The sequence below is a fragment of the Orcinus orca genome, chromosome 1 (assembly GCF_937001465.1).
Source record: "Orcinus orca chromosome 1, mOrcOrc1.1, whole genome shotgun sequence".
In the NCBI taxonomy this organism is placed as follows: Eukaryota; Metazoa; Chordata; class Mammalia; order Artiodactyla; family Delphinidae; genus Orcinus; species Orcinus orca.
Genome location: NC_064559.1, coordinates 189,605,481 through 189,621,671, shown reverse-complemented (window position 1 = coordinate 189,621,671; position 16,191 = coordinate 189,605,481). Strand labels below are relative to the sequence as shown.

Below are 16,191 nucleotides of genomic sequence, written 5' to 3'. Positions count from 1 at the left end.
GATAATAGCTACCATCTCCAGAGGGCCTACAATGTGCCATGCACCGTGTTGGGTGCCTGTTTGTTTAGTTATTGTTCGTTATTCATGATCCTTACTGTAAACCTGGAAAATACGTTTATTTAAGCTCCCACCTTTATCACAGCTACATCTGCCTGGATTACTGTGGGAGCTGTTCAACGTTCTCCCTGGTTCCATTTTTGCCTCTATGGTCTTGTCTCCATGGAGCAGAAGAATAGAGTCTTTGAAAGTGCCAGTGCAACCAGGTCCTTTCTGCTTACACCCTCCATGGCTCCCATCTTCTTCGGATTAAAGAGTCCTTCACGGGCACCCAAGATGCCTGTGACCTCTCTCCCCCCGCCTCCCCTAACCCTCCCTCCCCACTCTGCCCCAGTCACATGGGGGCCAACCCTCCTTGATGACCCTCGAGTATGCCAGGCACACTCCCACCTCCTGTCTCACAATTGTGGTTCCTGTGGCCTGGAGCATTCTCCCCAGGTACCCTCATGGGTCACACCTTTTATGATCCAGTTGACCTTTAGGGATTAAGGTTACTGAGGGCTTAGATGATCTTTAGGATGCCAGTTATTATTAAGGGCAATGCTCCTGAAACTTTTCTTACAAAACCCTCTTAGGGCAGGGGGTAGTGAATGCTCTCTGGGCATCTGAGGGCATTGACAGAAATGAGCCACCACGGAAAGGAACATTTTGAGGACTGTGCACTGATCTTGAAAAAAGTCATGTTAATTTTCCCTGTATTCCATTATATATTTGTATTTTCTTGAATTAAAAAAAATCTTCCACTAAATCTTTGAGTAGTATTGACGCTCTAGGAAGGTTGGCTTATATTCCAAAAGGTGCTGTGCCTGGGACTCCACCAACTGGAGAAGCAGAGATCTGGGGGGAGAGAGGTAGGGTGAGGTCTTGGAGTAGGTGGAATAAGCTGAAGATCCAGTTGGCTTAGAGGGCCTTTGAGAAGTAAAGAGCCATGTGGTTAAGAGCACGTATCTCCTATTTCACACCAACCAGCCAAGTATCTTTATCCCCAATTTCCTCATCTCTAAAATGCCACTAACATTGGGGATTACTTCATAGAGCTCTCGTGAAGCATCAATGGAATAATGAGTGCAGAGCAGCCAACACACAGTGACGTCATTGCTATTGTTAGCTATCATCATAGCAGGGCTGACGTTTAGGGTCTTCAGCCCAGGGACATGACTGAAATATTTTGGGTGGATTTCTGCAGCACTTGCAGAGGGAAGTAGACAGGGATGTTGTCTGGGGCCAGGAGCTGATCTTGGTTCCGGTTCCAGCTCTGCCACTAACTCACGGAGGGACCCTCGGTAGGACTTTTTCTCTCCCTGGACCTCAGTTTTCTCATCTATAAAATACGGAAGTTTGGATGGAACAATTGCCAAAACACTTCCAGCTAGAACATTCTCTGAATCTGGGAGTTGCTTTCTTGACCTGTTGAAAAACATTTTAACGTCTCATGAGGTGTCTGCTGAAGAAGCTTCTAAAAGATCTAACTAGTTTGGTGTCGACGAATATGGCCACACTTATTAGCCACTCATCAAGGATCTTCCGTATAGGAGAACAGAAGGGATAAGATACTTGGAGTACAAAAATATGGCGGGCAATCAGCAGACTCACAAGCCTGTTGGGGGGTTTTCCCCACATGGGGACAGAATTAGGGCTGTGGACCTCAGAGATAGCACCTGCATTGCACCTCAAACCAGGCATCCTAGAAGCAGAGGATTGTGGCTCATGGAGGGAATTTATTTTGCCCAAGGGGATATAAAACTGATCCAAATCACTGGCCTTTTAGTCCAGTGACCATTTTATCAATTTACATCACTACTCCAACACTCCTGGCATTTCTTCACCTGTAAAATGAAGAGAGAGATTGTTAAACTCTCTCTCCGAGATTCCTTCTCACTATATTAATTTACTGTTCCTTGAGTCATGAAAGACATACGGAAGCTGGGGTTAGAACCTAGGCCAGCATGGCCACTATCCAAGGTTCTAAAGGAGAGTGAGGGCCTGTCCCTACAACCAGGCCCCCACAGCCAAGGGGAGGAGGGCACAATTGGCTTCAGAACCTCATTCCATCCACCCTAGAATCATTATTTCTACTATCTCATGGCTCCCCCATGTGCCAGGCTCTTGGTGCCCTCCCCAACTAAGCCTTGGAAACCGTATATGACAGGGGCCTTTGGAGAGAAAACAGCAGTGGTGAATGGTATGTTAGCTTTGTTTTCTCACTGATGAGGCACTGAAACTCTGTCCTAGGTTTGGGTGGTCCAGAAAAAAGAACGCCAAAGCTAAGCTCTCTCCATCAGCCATGATACCATATGATGGGGGAGGGGCACTCTTGGATATACTAAAGGGCACATGCACAAGCTGTGGGCAGGTTATTATCTAAGACCTTAGATGGGCTGGCTGTCAAGACCCTGTAGGAGCAGCTACAGCCAACAGAGTGGGAGACCAGGGATGTGGAAAAGATGGGCCAGGAAGGGCAGGAGATCCCATGGTCAGACTCACAACTTGCAATCAGTTGGGCTGGAGAACTGCAGGAGGGAACGTAGATTTGAGGAGGCCGGAAGGTAAAATCCTGGGAAGGGTCTGATGAAGTCATCTCCTTCCAATTTAATTTTGCATTCACCGAGCACTCCCTGTGTTACACGTGTGGTTTCATTTAATTCGTTTTAGTGACACAATAAAGAATGCAGCATTATTGCCACTTTACAACTGAGTAAACGTAGCCTCAGAGTGGTGGAGGGACTTGCCCAAGCTCTCTCAGGCTGGGGAGGGGACAGAAGTGAGTTTGGAATAAACTCTGTCTGCCTGTAAAACCCTCATTCATTCCATAGCAAACACTCCCACCCCTGACTCTGAACGCAATGGAAACAGGGCTGGACTTGTCCGGAGTGAGTGGGGAGGGTGGGTACAGCAAGTGTGCTGAGTCCCTTCCTGCCACCTGACTTTTGTGCAAACACAGCACATTGAACTGGTATGACTTGGAAGCCCGTTTCTGGGAGAAGCTGGCATCTTATGGCTGGCAGTGTCTCTAGGTGCCCTTGGGAAAAGTGATGTGGGAATATCCACCGGTTGATTAATCAAAGGAGATTGGCCTTTGGGTCATACTTGGCCCTTAGGCCAGGAGTCATAAACACTGACTCACCCACCAGATGTATCTGGGACATGGAGTACTTTCTCTCTCTTGGTATCATGTGATTCCTTGAATACATAAGAGCCGTTTGTTGATCATCTACTGAACTCATTCAGCAAATGTCTATTGAGTGCCTACTAGGTTCTGGGCACAGTGAACCGCACAAAGTGGGCGATGGCTGAGACGGGCCAGCCGGAATCCCGCTGTGCCCACTGTGCTGGTGGCCTCTGTAGCCACGTGGGGGCTCCCCTTTCACACTCTGCCCCCTCCTGCTGCTCAATTTCAGATGCTATGTCCCCCTCCCCCCGCATCATTTGCTGGTCCTTGGTCTTAGAGCTGGGGCTGGGGATGGGAGGAGGGAAACAGCAGGCACATGGAAGACAAATCACAGAGCCAAAGTGGGGATCTTCCTCCTGTTTCTTACTCTAAGAAATGACAAGTTTAACGCAAATTAACTCAAGCTCAGTTCATACCTGAAGAAGAAAAAGGAGCTGGTTAGACTCAAATTCTTGGTCAGCTTTTCAAGCCTGGTATTAATCTATTCATCAGCTTCGTTCACCAGGAGAAAACATGCTTCTTCAGGAGTTTTCTAACTGAAAATAATGCCTCATTAAGTTAAACATATTAACCTGAGAACGGTATTGATGTCAGAGAGACTAATGAATGTCATTATAGGGAATGCACAGTAGTCCTCGAGGGACCCAACCAGCCATTAGAAACTCTCTGCAAATGCACTCAGCTATTGTCCCAAGGATGTGGAATCTCGAGGGAGGGAGGGAGGGAGATGGGAAAGGAGCTGGTGTGGAGCTGCGGTCATCCCGGGGAGCGGTGCCCTGATGAATCCCGGCATCTTTGAATGCTGTGAGGGGCACATGGCCAAGGGAGGCACCAAGTGTAAAGTGACTCATTGTTGGGTCCAAAGGGAGGGACACTGGGTTTAGCTTCTAGAACAGGAGGGAAGGCAGAAGGCTCAGAGTTCAGACATCAGAACACTGGGTCCTGGTCCCAGGTCTCCTCATCACAGTGGACGAAATTTCATTCCAGCCCATCTTTTCTGAGCCAAGCGCTGTGCTGGGCATATTCACATGCATTATATTCATGCAACCCTCACAGGATCCTAGGGAAACTTAGGCTCAGAGGAGTTAAGGGGCTTTCCCAAGGTCACCAGTGAGTGGGTGGGAGATCTGAGACCGAGATCCAGCCTGGCTGACCCTGGTGGAGGCTTCCTCTTCCAACCCACCCGGCCTCTCCCTCCTGATGGTCTGTCTTCAAAGCCCTCCAGACTCCTTCTCCAGGACCCTGTAATTCCTTCATTACAGCTGTGCGGGACTCCTCTGGTCTGGAGCTGGTGTACCCCCTCGCAGAGGGAGTCCCGCTGTTCATGGAGGAGTGTGAGTTCTGATCACTATGGGCACCTGCTCTCTCACAAGGTAAGCTCTGACAGTTCTGGCTGAGTGTTGTGGCTGCAACTTAATTGCACATTGGGCTACTTTATATGCTGAATGGAACAAATTCTGGGTGAAATGCTATGTTTAACTCCACTGTAGTTATTTCTGCAATTATTTATTTAATTTTCATATCTCCTGTAGTCCTTTGGTGGCAGGTTCTATCACTATCTTCGCCATTTTCTATTCTTTGGTGCCTGGCACATATAGTAGGCACATTTTAAGTATCTGCTGGGTGGTTGAATAAAGGATGCACTGAAAGGGGGATGTGAGTTCTAGCAGCTCAGTTTCTTTAGGCAGGGTGAGATACCTGTGGAATCCTAGGAACAAAGATAATGGTGAAGAGACGATTGAGAAGAACCAAGGCACTAGAGGAAACACTGCAAAGCTATTGAGTCCCGCAGCTCTGCAGTGAGAGAGATGTGGTGTATCAGTTAGCTAATACTGCATAACAAACCACCCGGAAACTTACTGGCTTAAGATATAAGCATTTATTTAGCTCAGGAGTGTGTACATAAACTGGGTGCTTCTGCTGATGGGGTGGGTCTGCTTGATCTTGGTTGGGTTCACTCATGCACCTGCAGTCAGCTGTGGACTGGCTCAGGGCGGGGGCAGTCCCTGGTTTAGCATGGCCTCAGCTGGGATGGCTCATTTCTCTTTCATGTGGCCTCATCTGACAGTGGGCCTGTTCCTATCTTCATTGTGAAGATAAAGGTACAAAAGAGGGAGTGAAAGCGCACAAAGTTGTTTTGAGACATGGGTTGGCGGATTGACCACATATTCTTATTTTCCATATTCTTGATGCTCTGTGTTAGAGGCTGGTTCTCTCCAGGAAGGGCTAGTTAGTTCCTAGAGATAGCAAGTGACTCTCCTGTGAGAATGCCTTTGATGTACAAACCAACCAATCCAGAGCCTCCAGCCCTGACCACCCCTATCTAACTCTCACACACCAAGTCAATATTCTTGCTGCTCTAAATCACCCCAAGCTAGGTGCTGGCAACCAGGGACCACCCCTATAGCCCAGAGCTGCCCAAATTACTCAGAGTATCTAATCCTAAGCTTACTCAGCATTCCTACCTTGCCTTGCCCATTTCTTCCCACAAAAGCCCTGAACAAAGCTCTGGGCCATGCCTTCCCTTCTTCCCCTTCCGCTTCCTGACCCACCTTTGTGCTTCCCCATGTGGCTCTGCGTGTTGTGCTGTGCCTCATTTTTCTAGGGATCTATGCGTTTAAACTTCCTCCTCTATAACATGTTTTCACGTCTTACCATACCTGGTTAAAAAAAACCCTGAGTATATTTTTAAAAATTGAAGTATAGTTGATTTACAATATTGTGTTAGTTTCAGGTGCACAGCAAAGAGATTCAGTTATATATATATATATTTTTAAATTATTTTTCATTATAAGTTATTATAATATATTGAATGTAGTTCCCTGTGCTATACAGTCGATCCTTGTTGCTTATCTATATTATGTATAGTAGTTTGTATCTGTTAATCCCACACTCCTAATTTATCCCTTCCCCCTCCCTTTCCCTTTTGGTAACCATAAGTTTGCTTTCTATGCCTGTGAGTCTGTTTCTGTTTTGTATAGAGATTCATTTGTATTATTTTACTAGCCAACAGGCACATGAAAAGATGCTCAACACTGGGTACATTTTAACACAACTGGTACAGCAAAGCGGGGTGGTTTGACACTAGGTGGAGATGCTATGTCTTCAGACTGCCCTCTGCTTACTGACCGGACCCCACAGACAGCGGCCACTGCCTGAGAGGCACAGCCAGGTGTTGGGGCACATGCTGCTCGATGGTGACAGCATTGTGCTGTTTCTGTCGGGTGGCGCCATGATTTCCCAGCCGCAGATTGTGGAGCTCGAAAAGCTGAGTCCTCCCGGAGCTGTTGGTGGTCTAGAGTTTCAGGTGTTCAGGACAGAGCATCCGGGGGTGTGGAGGTGATTAGCTACTTCCGTTTCCCCAAGAGACCCCTCTGCAGGGGACAAGGAGTGACCACACTTCTGGTGCTGTGGGACAAGTCTGACCAGCTGACTGGGCAGGACCTACAAGCCTTGGGGCCATCTGAGTCATTTCGATGAACGTGCCTAGTACCTGGGACGTTATATACTCAAGGTGACGGTCACCACCTCCCCTTTCCCCTGGGAGCTTCGCGGAGTCACATTTGCGCCTGTTCTGTAGAGCAGTCGGGAAGTGCGTCACCTGAACCTTTGCCACGTGTCGAGGGTCCCATTTGCGAGGTCAGTGCGAGTTTCTCCTCCTCCTCCGGGGAGCGTGATGCCCTGCAATCCTTGTGGTTCAGGCTGCAAGCTTCTCTGCTGTCATCTGCTTCCTGCTGTTGCGATTTGTTTCCCCACCCAGTGGGATATAAAAGGGCCCCTCCCTGGACACCAGAGGCTCAATGTTTAATAAAAGAGGGGAAAGGAGGGCTTCCCTGGAGGAGCAGTGGTTGAGAGTCCGCCTGCCGATGCAGGGGACACGGGTTCATGCCCCGGTCCGGGAGGATCCCACATGCCGCGGAGCTCCTGGGCCCGTGAGCCATGGCCGCTGAGCCTGTGCGTCCGGAGCCTGTGCTCCGCAATGGGAGAGGCCACGACAGTGAGAGGCCCGCGTACCGCAAAACAAACAAACAAAAAAAAAGAGGGGAAAGGAAAGGAACATCCCAGTCCTGGTTCCCTTCAGACCCCTCACTCCCCGAGGATATGGTTCAATTAACAAAAAAAAGTAAAACATCTAATCAATGTGCAAGGGCTCTCTGAAGTACTGCGTGTCAGTACCAGGGAATTCCACACTCAAAAGAAAAAAACTTGAAAAAGAAAGCTGATAGCACTGGTGCTCTCTCAGATGTAAACCCCAGCCCCCCTGAGCTTGAGTGGGATGCCCTAGAAAGGGAGGCCACCGCTCACAGCAGAGGCCACTGGGGACCACTCAGAGTCCAGCTAGTAAGCACCCTAAGGGAAAAGGAAAAAAAGAAAACTATGGTCAAAGACAGACAAGAAAAAAAAAAAGGAAAAAAAGTTACTCACCTAGAGATACAAGCCAGAGCCCATACCCCACTCTTCTTCTTTATCAAACTCTCACATACCATGCCAATATTTCCCCTGCCCTAAATGACCCCAGAGCCAGTTACCAGGCACCTCGGGGTGACTCCAATAGTCCATAGTCTGCAAAAATTATTCCAACTGTCCAATCCGAAGGTTACTCAGCATACCTACCTCGCCCCACCCATTCCTTCTCACAAAAACCCTAATAAAGACTCTGGGCCATGTTCTCCCTTACTCTCCTTCTGCCTCCTAACCCACCCAAGTGCTTCCCCAGATGGCCCTGTGCAGTGTGCTCTGCTCTTCTAGGGATCTGTGAGGATAAACTTCTTCCTTAATGACAATCATTTCTGTGTCTGCGTGTCTTACCATACCTGATTTTAAAAAAAACAACAGCCCTTTACAATGTTGTGTTAGTTTCTGCTGTACAATGAAGTGAATCAGCTATATGTATACATATGTCCCCTCCCTCTTGGACCTCCCTCCTCCCACCCCCCATCCCACCCATCTGTGTCATCACAGAGCAGCGAGTTGTACTCCCTGTGCTATACAGCAGGTTCCAACTAGCTATCTATTTTACCCATGGTAGTGTATTTATGTCAAACCTAATTTCCTAATTCATCCCACCCTCCCCTTCCCCCTCTGTGTCCACACATCTATCCTCTAATTGTACTCAAAAAAGGATAACCAACAAGGACCTACTGTGTAGCACAGGGAACTCTGCTCAATATTATGTAACAACTTAAAATGGGAAAAGGATTTGAAAAAGAATAGGTACGTGTATATGTATAATGGAATCACTTTGCTGTACACCTGAAACTAACACACATATAGTTAACCCACTATATTCCAGTATAAAATAAAAAGTTTAAAAAAACACAAAAAGACAACAACCCTGGGCATATTCTAGAACAGCTGGGAACTGGCATGTCACTTCTACCACATTCTATGGGCCAAAGCAAGTCACAGGGCCATCCCAGATTCAAGAGCTGGGGAAAAAGACCTCATCTCTTGATGGGAAGAGAAGCAAAGTCATATTTCAAAGGTCAGGAGACAGATGCAGACAGAGAAGAAGTATGGTGGCCACTTTCCAATCAGTTTTTACACATGTTTTAACATTTCATTATTTGCCATTTATATTCCTTATGAAAATTCTCAGCAAACCAGGAATAAAAAGGAACTTTTGCAAACTGTCAAAGAGAACGTGTGAAAGCCAACAGCTAACATACTTAATGGTGAAAGAGTGAATATTCTACCCCTAAGATCAGGAACAAGAGAAGGATGTCCTTTTTCAAAATCTGCTCTGTTCAACACTGTACTTAAGGGTCTAGCCAGTACAATGAGGTGTGAAAAAGAAATGAAATGCATCCACACAGGAAGGGAATAAGTAAAACTTTAGTTGCAGACAACGTGATCAGCTACATAGAAAACCCAAAGGAATCTAAGTTATTAGAACTAATAAATGAGCTTAGCAAGGTTGCAGGATGCAAGATCAATATAGAAAAATCAACTGTATATTTACTAGTAATGAACGATTAGAGATTGAAATAAAAAACACCATTTACAACAGCGTCAAAAATTTTTAAATGCTCAGGGATAACTGTGAAAAAAGATGTATGAGACCTATACACTCTGGACTAAAAAAAAGCATTGGTGTGAGAAATTAAACAGGATCCAAATATATGAAGAGACATATACCGTTCAAGGTGAGGGGACCTAATATTGATGCGTCAGTTCTCTCGGTCAACTCAATCCAATTGAAAGCCCAACAGGCATTTGTTTTTTTTAGAAATGTACAAGCTGTTTTTAAAATTCATAGGGAAATGCAAAAGACCTAGAATAGTCAAAACACTGTGAAAAAGGATATATTTGGAGGATTAACGCTACTTAACTTCAAAACTTATAAGGCTCAAGGAATCAAAACAGTGTCATATTGACATATTTGTCAGAAAGATCAATAGAGCAAGATAGAGGGTCCAGAAAGAGGCCCATAGATATATGCACAACTGAATTTTGCCAAAGGTGAAAAGGAAATTCAGTAGAGAAATTGTTTTTTCATCAAATGGTCCTGGCACTATTGGATGTCCCTACGCAAAAAAGTGAGCTTCAGTTCATACCTTACATCACACAAAAACTTAATTTAAAATTGATTACAGATCTAAATACAAATCCTAAAATGATATAACTTCTAGAAGAAAACAGAGGAAAAAATCTTTGTGACCTTGGGTTAGGCAAGCTTTCTTAGATGACACCAAGAGCATGATCTGTAAAAGAAAACACTGATAAATTGAAGTTAATGAAAGTTAAAAAAAACATTTACTCTTTGAAAGATAGAGAATTAAAATACAAGCCATGGACTGGGAGAAAATATTTGCAAAGCATATATCTGATAAAAGATTTATATCCAGAGTGTGTAAAGAACCCTCAAAACAAACAACCAGTAAACAAAGGAGTTGAGCACGTAATCAAAGAGGATCTGTGAATGGCAAATAAATAACACATGAAAAGATGCCAAACATTACTAGTGATTAGGAAAGCACGAATTAGAACCACAGTGAAATGCCTCTATAGACCTGGGGTATCACAATGGCTAAAAATTAAAAGATGGACCATATCAAGTTTTGCCCAGGGTATGGAAGAACTGGAATGCTCATACATTGCTGGTGGGAATATAAAATCATACAGCCAATTTGGAGAACAGTTCGATAGTTTCTTACAAAGTTAAACACCTACCATATGATCTAGCTCTTCCACTCCCAGTTATTCACCAAAGGGGAACGTGAAAGTCCATAGCAACTTTAAATATAATAGCCTCAAACTAGAAACAACCCAAATGTCCATGGACAGGTCAATGGATGGACAAATTCAGCATATTTATATAATGTGATACTACTTAGCAATAAAATAACTATCGATACATGCAACATGAGTGGATCTCAAAATAATTACACTGATGCCAGATATAAAGGATCACATTGCTGTATGATTCTATTTACATAAAATTCTAGAAAATGCCAACTCATTGATAGTGACAGAAAGCGGATCCACGGCTGTCCAGGGATGGGGGTGGGGGAGAGCAGAGACGGACAGGAGAGAGAGATTATAAAGGAGCACATGGAGGTTTTTGGGGGTGATGGGTACTTTGATTATCTTGATTGCAGTGATGGCTTCAAGGATGTATATAAAAATACTTACTGGGCTTCCCTGGTGGCGCAGTGGTTGAGAGTCCGCCTGCCAATGCAGGGGACGCGGGTTCGTGCTCCGGTCCGGGAAGATCCCACATGCCGCGGAGCGGCTGGGCCCATGAGCCATGGCCGCTGAGCCTGCGCGTCCGGAGCCTGTGCTCCGCAACTGGAGAGGCCACAACAGTGAGAGGCCCGCGTACCGAAAAAAAAACAAAAAACAAAAAAAAACCTTACCAAATTGTATGTTTTAAATACAAGCAGTTTATGTCAATTATATTATACTTCACTAAAGTATTACGAGACTAAACTGAAGTAACACATGTAGAACACTAAAAGGGTCAGGCACAGTTTCCCAGTGGCTGGAAGCTGATGTCATTAAATTTTTTTTTTGGTTTTTGTTTTATTTTTTTAAACATCTTTATTGTGTCATGGGCTCGGGGGTGGGGAGGATAAGGTGGATGTGGTGCAGACTTAGAAAGAGGGGTTTGGCCACCAGGACAGGAGATACCGTGAATGGAGGCTTTTCTGTGAGCCCACGACACCCCCGTCCCAGGGAGAAGGGGGCCTCAGTCTGTGCTTTCCTCTGAGGATTGTTGTGGGGAGGGCGGTGGGGGGTAGGCAAGGTAGCCCTAGAGGAGGAGTTAGGTACATGGGGATCCCCCAACTCCCTGCTGTGTGACCTTGGGCAAGTTGCCTTCCCTCTCTGGGCCTCAGTTTCCTCATCTGTAGATGGGGGACAGTGATTTAAACAGCTCTTCCCTCACAGGGGGGTTGAGGACATGAGCCCTAAAAGCCATACAAATGGACACCCAGGAGTAGAGGGGCAGTGAGGGCAGTGGTCAGGGGCCAGGGGTGGAGTCGCCACAGGTCTGGGATTTAGATCCAAGCTGTGACCTTGGGAAGTTCCGTTCCTTAACTTCTCAGTGTCAGTTTCCTCAGCTGTAAAACAGGTTAACACAGTCCCTCCCTTGGAGAGTGGTGGTGAGAATTAATGAGGTGGTGCACACACAGCCTGGCGCACAGTAAGCCCCCAACCGACCGTGGGCGGTGTCACTGGTGTTCTAAAGGGACGTGGATCGGAGGCACATTCAGGCTCCTTGTCTCCGTCGACTCTGACTCTGACTTCTTACGTCTACAGAGCCTGGTCTCACTCTGCTTTGCTCTCTCTGCTTAGGGCACCCATACAATTTTTCCCCCCATTTCTTGGGAATGGCCCAGGGAAGGGAGGCTGTGTTGTTGGTGTCTGGCGTTTGCACTACATTTCCCCAAAGAAGCCTTGTTATCATGGTTAGTAGTGGTAGAAGCCATTAGGACTTTCGGTCCAACCCCAGTCTATAACAGAGTTTTAGGGAAAATTATATTTTGAACTTCAAAAAAACTTTAGAAACATAACATTCCTAAACTGTTGGAGAAGAATGAATATCTGTCTTGCACTCCTGCATGCCAGGCATGGTCTAAGTTCTTTGCATATGTTAATTTACTTAATTTTCACAATGATGCAATGAGATTGGTGGTATTCGTCTTATTTATTTATTTTTTTCTGGCATATAATTTATTTTTAAAGTTAATCTTTTTGTGGGGGGAGGTAATTGAAGAGCCCTGTGAAGTTATAAGAAATAATACAGAGGTCTTTCCCTGTTCCTCCCCACTAAGCATAACTGTCGTTGCTGGAAATGACAAGAGAACCAAAGGAGCACTCTGTAAAGTGGACTGAGGAAGGCAGACGGGTTAAGGGCCCCAGGACTGGAGGAACAACACGGCGGCAGGATGTCTTAGATCCCACCCACCCACAGAAGAAGGAGACCCAGGCCCAGTTTCTCTATTAGCCCCAACCTGGCCACAGAAGGCAACCCAGGTAAGCTCCTTCCTCGCTGGATCTAACGGGAGCCCTGCCCACACAATCAGGTGACACTGGCCAGATGGATCCTACCACAGCCCCCAGCTGGGCAAGCATTCATCATCCTGTGGGGGAATTGATATTTAGCTGAATTTTAAAAAAAGAAAGGAATGAGAGAGATCTTGTGTACCCTTTGTCCAGTTTCCCCCAATGGTAACATCCTCTAAAACTGCAGGACTATATCACAATCAGGAGATTGACATTGATACAACCCACCCATCTTACTCAGATTTCCCCAGTTTTCACTTGTACTCATTCATGAGTATGTGTGTTTACGTGGTACGCCCGGGGGTGGGGCCTCCTCTGCCCATTCTGACCCACTGTGGCCACACCAAAATGGTGGCCCCTACCTGCCCTGAGCTACCCCTCTTCCAGCCGGCTGCCACAGTTTAATGACTCCGTCTCCATGTTCCAAATTGAGATTCCCGAGAGGGGAGATCTGCTAACTTGGCCAGTGTGGACCAAGTGTCCATCTCAATACTGTTCATCAGCTGAGGGTTGCTGGTGGTGTGGGAGCAGGAGAAGAACTTTGAGGCTGTGGGCTGAGCAGGGAGAAGTGGGTCAGGAGAAAATAATCAGTATTTCTAAAATGATGGGAGTTATGGTCCTTATTTTTCAGATAAGGAAATTGAAGCTCAGAGAGGTACAGTAAGTAGGTTGCTAAAGATAGCACAGCTAGCAAGCTGGGTAATCGCGATTTATACCTGAGGTTCAGCTGCAATCCAGACCGCAACCCTCAACACCTCTTGCTTTTCCGTCTCTTCCTCCCATCTGCTCCTCTCACCTGCCGCTTCCTGCTGGGCCAAGCAGAGCAGGAAACAGGGAAAAATGACTCCCCTGAGGTGAGAGATAATGGGGGCAGCTCCTGGGGCCGGTGAGGGTGAAAGTCCTGTCGCTCGCTGCCCCCTCAGCACCTCGGGCATCTGCAGATTCCCCCAGAGCCCTGCACCTAACACCGAGGTTGCCCCTGCTCTCCTTCCAGAGCGGGCCTGAGGAAGTCAGTGCACCTGACCGTCATGCTCAATTATTCATGCCAGTAAGAGTTTAATTAAAATTTCACGACAGTCATCATGTTTCACCCAAACAGCTGATGATGGCCTTGGATTTTTGCCTGAGTCCAGCGGTCCCACAGCAGAGATCTTCATCCGAAGCCTTTCAACCCTCACAAATCAGTTCTGATAACAAGCCCTCTTGTGATTGTCGCAAAGTCCAAAGTGGGGCAGATGCAGCACCCTGGTGACTGTGGTTGAAGAAGGCCCTCGCCGGAGCAGGGCTGTGGGGTCTGCTGGCCACTTGGTCCTGGCCTCTGGTTCCAGGAGACGGTCTCTGACATTTACCCAGCGAGATCCATGGGGTGATTCCAGGTAAACAGTGGCCAAGGATTTAAGAAGGGAGACTGCAGAGCGGGTTGTACCTGGAGGTTACAGAAAACCACATCCCTGCAGGGGCAGTGGGAGGGAGGGAATGTGTGTGCATCCCCTTCAGGGTGTCTTAGGGCTAGGCAGGTGACCTTGGGGCAGATCCTCAGTTTCCCCACTTGGCAGGTGGAGCTGATGAACCCTCCTCCACAGGGCACTTGCGGGGGTCACAGGAGGGGCTGTGGGAAGCTCTGAGCACGCTGCCTGCACACAGTAGCTGCTCAGATAAGTGGCTGTTGACTTGAATTGGGTGCCAGATGACTTGCTGAGCTGGGTGAGTGGTGATGGGGAGCCCTGGCCTCCAGCCCTCCCCGTCCCACCGCTGATGGTCTGCGGAGGCTCTGGGCACCGCTGGGCAGTGGGAGAGTGGGTCTACATGGAGGCCGACCAGACGTGGAGACTCAGGGATGCGGGCAATAGACTTTCCTGCTCAAAGAGACAGCAGCACTTCGGAGGCAGCCCCAGCCATGGCTGATAGGAGGCCGGACAGCATTTAGAGAAACTGGGGCAGGTTAGAGATGGCCAGCAAGGTCAGCCCAGGCCTTCCAGCAACAAAACAGAGCAAGGGTGTGTCCTGCAGGCAGGCGGAGCTCCACCCGCTGTGGGGCCCGGGAGCCGGTGGTGAGGGGAGGTCCTGACTCGGGGTGAAGAAGGGCATGCATAAGATCTGAGAAGAGGGGCAGTGCCTGAGCCCAGAGCTCAGCTCAGGCCCTGGGAATGAGTGTAGCAGACCCTGCGGTACCCATCCATATCCCCTCTGCACCCACCGGCGCAGGGACCGCTGATGGAATAACTGGGGGTGTTCAGTGTAGTGTAGGCTCCGGGAGATAGCAAGGATTCTATGAGAGGGGCTGCTTAGGACCCGGGGAGGAAACAGATCTCATCCTGGGAAGAAGCCATGGCAGAGTGAAAGGAGCAACTGGACTCAGAACAGCGAGATCTGGGTTCTGGGCCCAACTCAGTCTCCAGATCCCTGTGTGACCCGAGGCAAGTCACATGACCTCTCTGCACATCTGCAGAACAAGGCGCTTCTAAGAGCCCTCCCAGAGCCTTGACTCTAAAGAGTTCTATGTGAATGCTCCCGTCCAACCCCCACCTTAAATACGACCCGTGGCTTCCCAGCTCAAACCCGCCTCCTGCCAGAAGGCCAGTCAGCACCAGGAACCCACAGGGTGAGTCAGCAGCCCTCACGGTCGCTGCGTGACGCAGGTCTGGCAGTGACGGGGCTTCTCGGTTCATTAAAATCTGGGGATAATGTGCCCTCGCCCTTGGAGATGCCATTACGGGGTGGTTTCTGCAGCTTCCTCCTTGGGAGGGAAGAGAACGGGGAGAAGGGGCAGCGGGAGATGAACCTGACTCACACCCCTGGGGGAGAGGCTGACACGGCAAAGTTTTGTGCTGGTCTCAGCTTGGAGACTTAGATGCCGGAGGGGAGGCAGCCGTTAGGCTCTTTCATCTCCTGTGACAGGAACCTCAGTGCGTAAACCTGGCTTGAGCTCAGAAGGGATTTATTGGTTTTATGCCACTGACAAGCTCAGGGATGAACCTTTAGTTCCACCTTGTTTCAGGGGCTCAAATGATGCCACCAGGATGTTCTCCATCTTTTAGCATCTCTCCCCCATGCAAGGCCATGCTCAGATCTCACTTCTTGGAGGCCAGATGGTTTTCCATCCAGACTGGAGTCCAGCAGAGAAGAGAGAGCTTCCTCAACAACTAATCAAAAGTCCTGGGCCGATTCCCATTGGCTCCAAGGGTCACACACCTACCCCTGAACTGATCTGGGTCAGTGGGAAGGAATGTGGTGATTGGCTTAATCCAATCAAGAAAGATCCTGCAATCTGGAGGTGGGGTTGATCCAGCCTAAGCCTGGGATGGGCTGAGAGTAGGGGAGGGGGAAATTCTGGGGGAAATTACAGCTTTACTAGTAAAAGGGTGACAGGATACTGGATGGCAACAGCCTACAGATATGCTCCACTGGGTTAGGGTAGAGGGCAAGAATAGCTAATGTATAAAATCAAGAGGAAT

At 47.8% G+C, this 16,191-nt stretch overlaps 1 long non-coding RNA gene across 1 annotated transcript; it reads left to right on the top strand.

Annotated features, from left to right (window-relative positions):
- The first annotated feature begins 1,263 nt into the window (after window positions 1-1,263).
- Window positions 1,264-13,679, top strand: LOC125960282 (uncharacterized). Its single transcript, XR_007478746.1, has 4 exons — window positions 1,264-1,340; window positions 4,489-4,599; window positions 12,505-12,706; window positions 13,368-13,679. It is a non-coding gene; the product is annotated as an uncharacterized LOC125960282 (long non-coding RNA).
- Window positions 13,680-16,191: the final 2,512 nt, after the last annotated feature.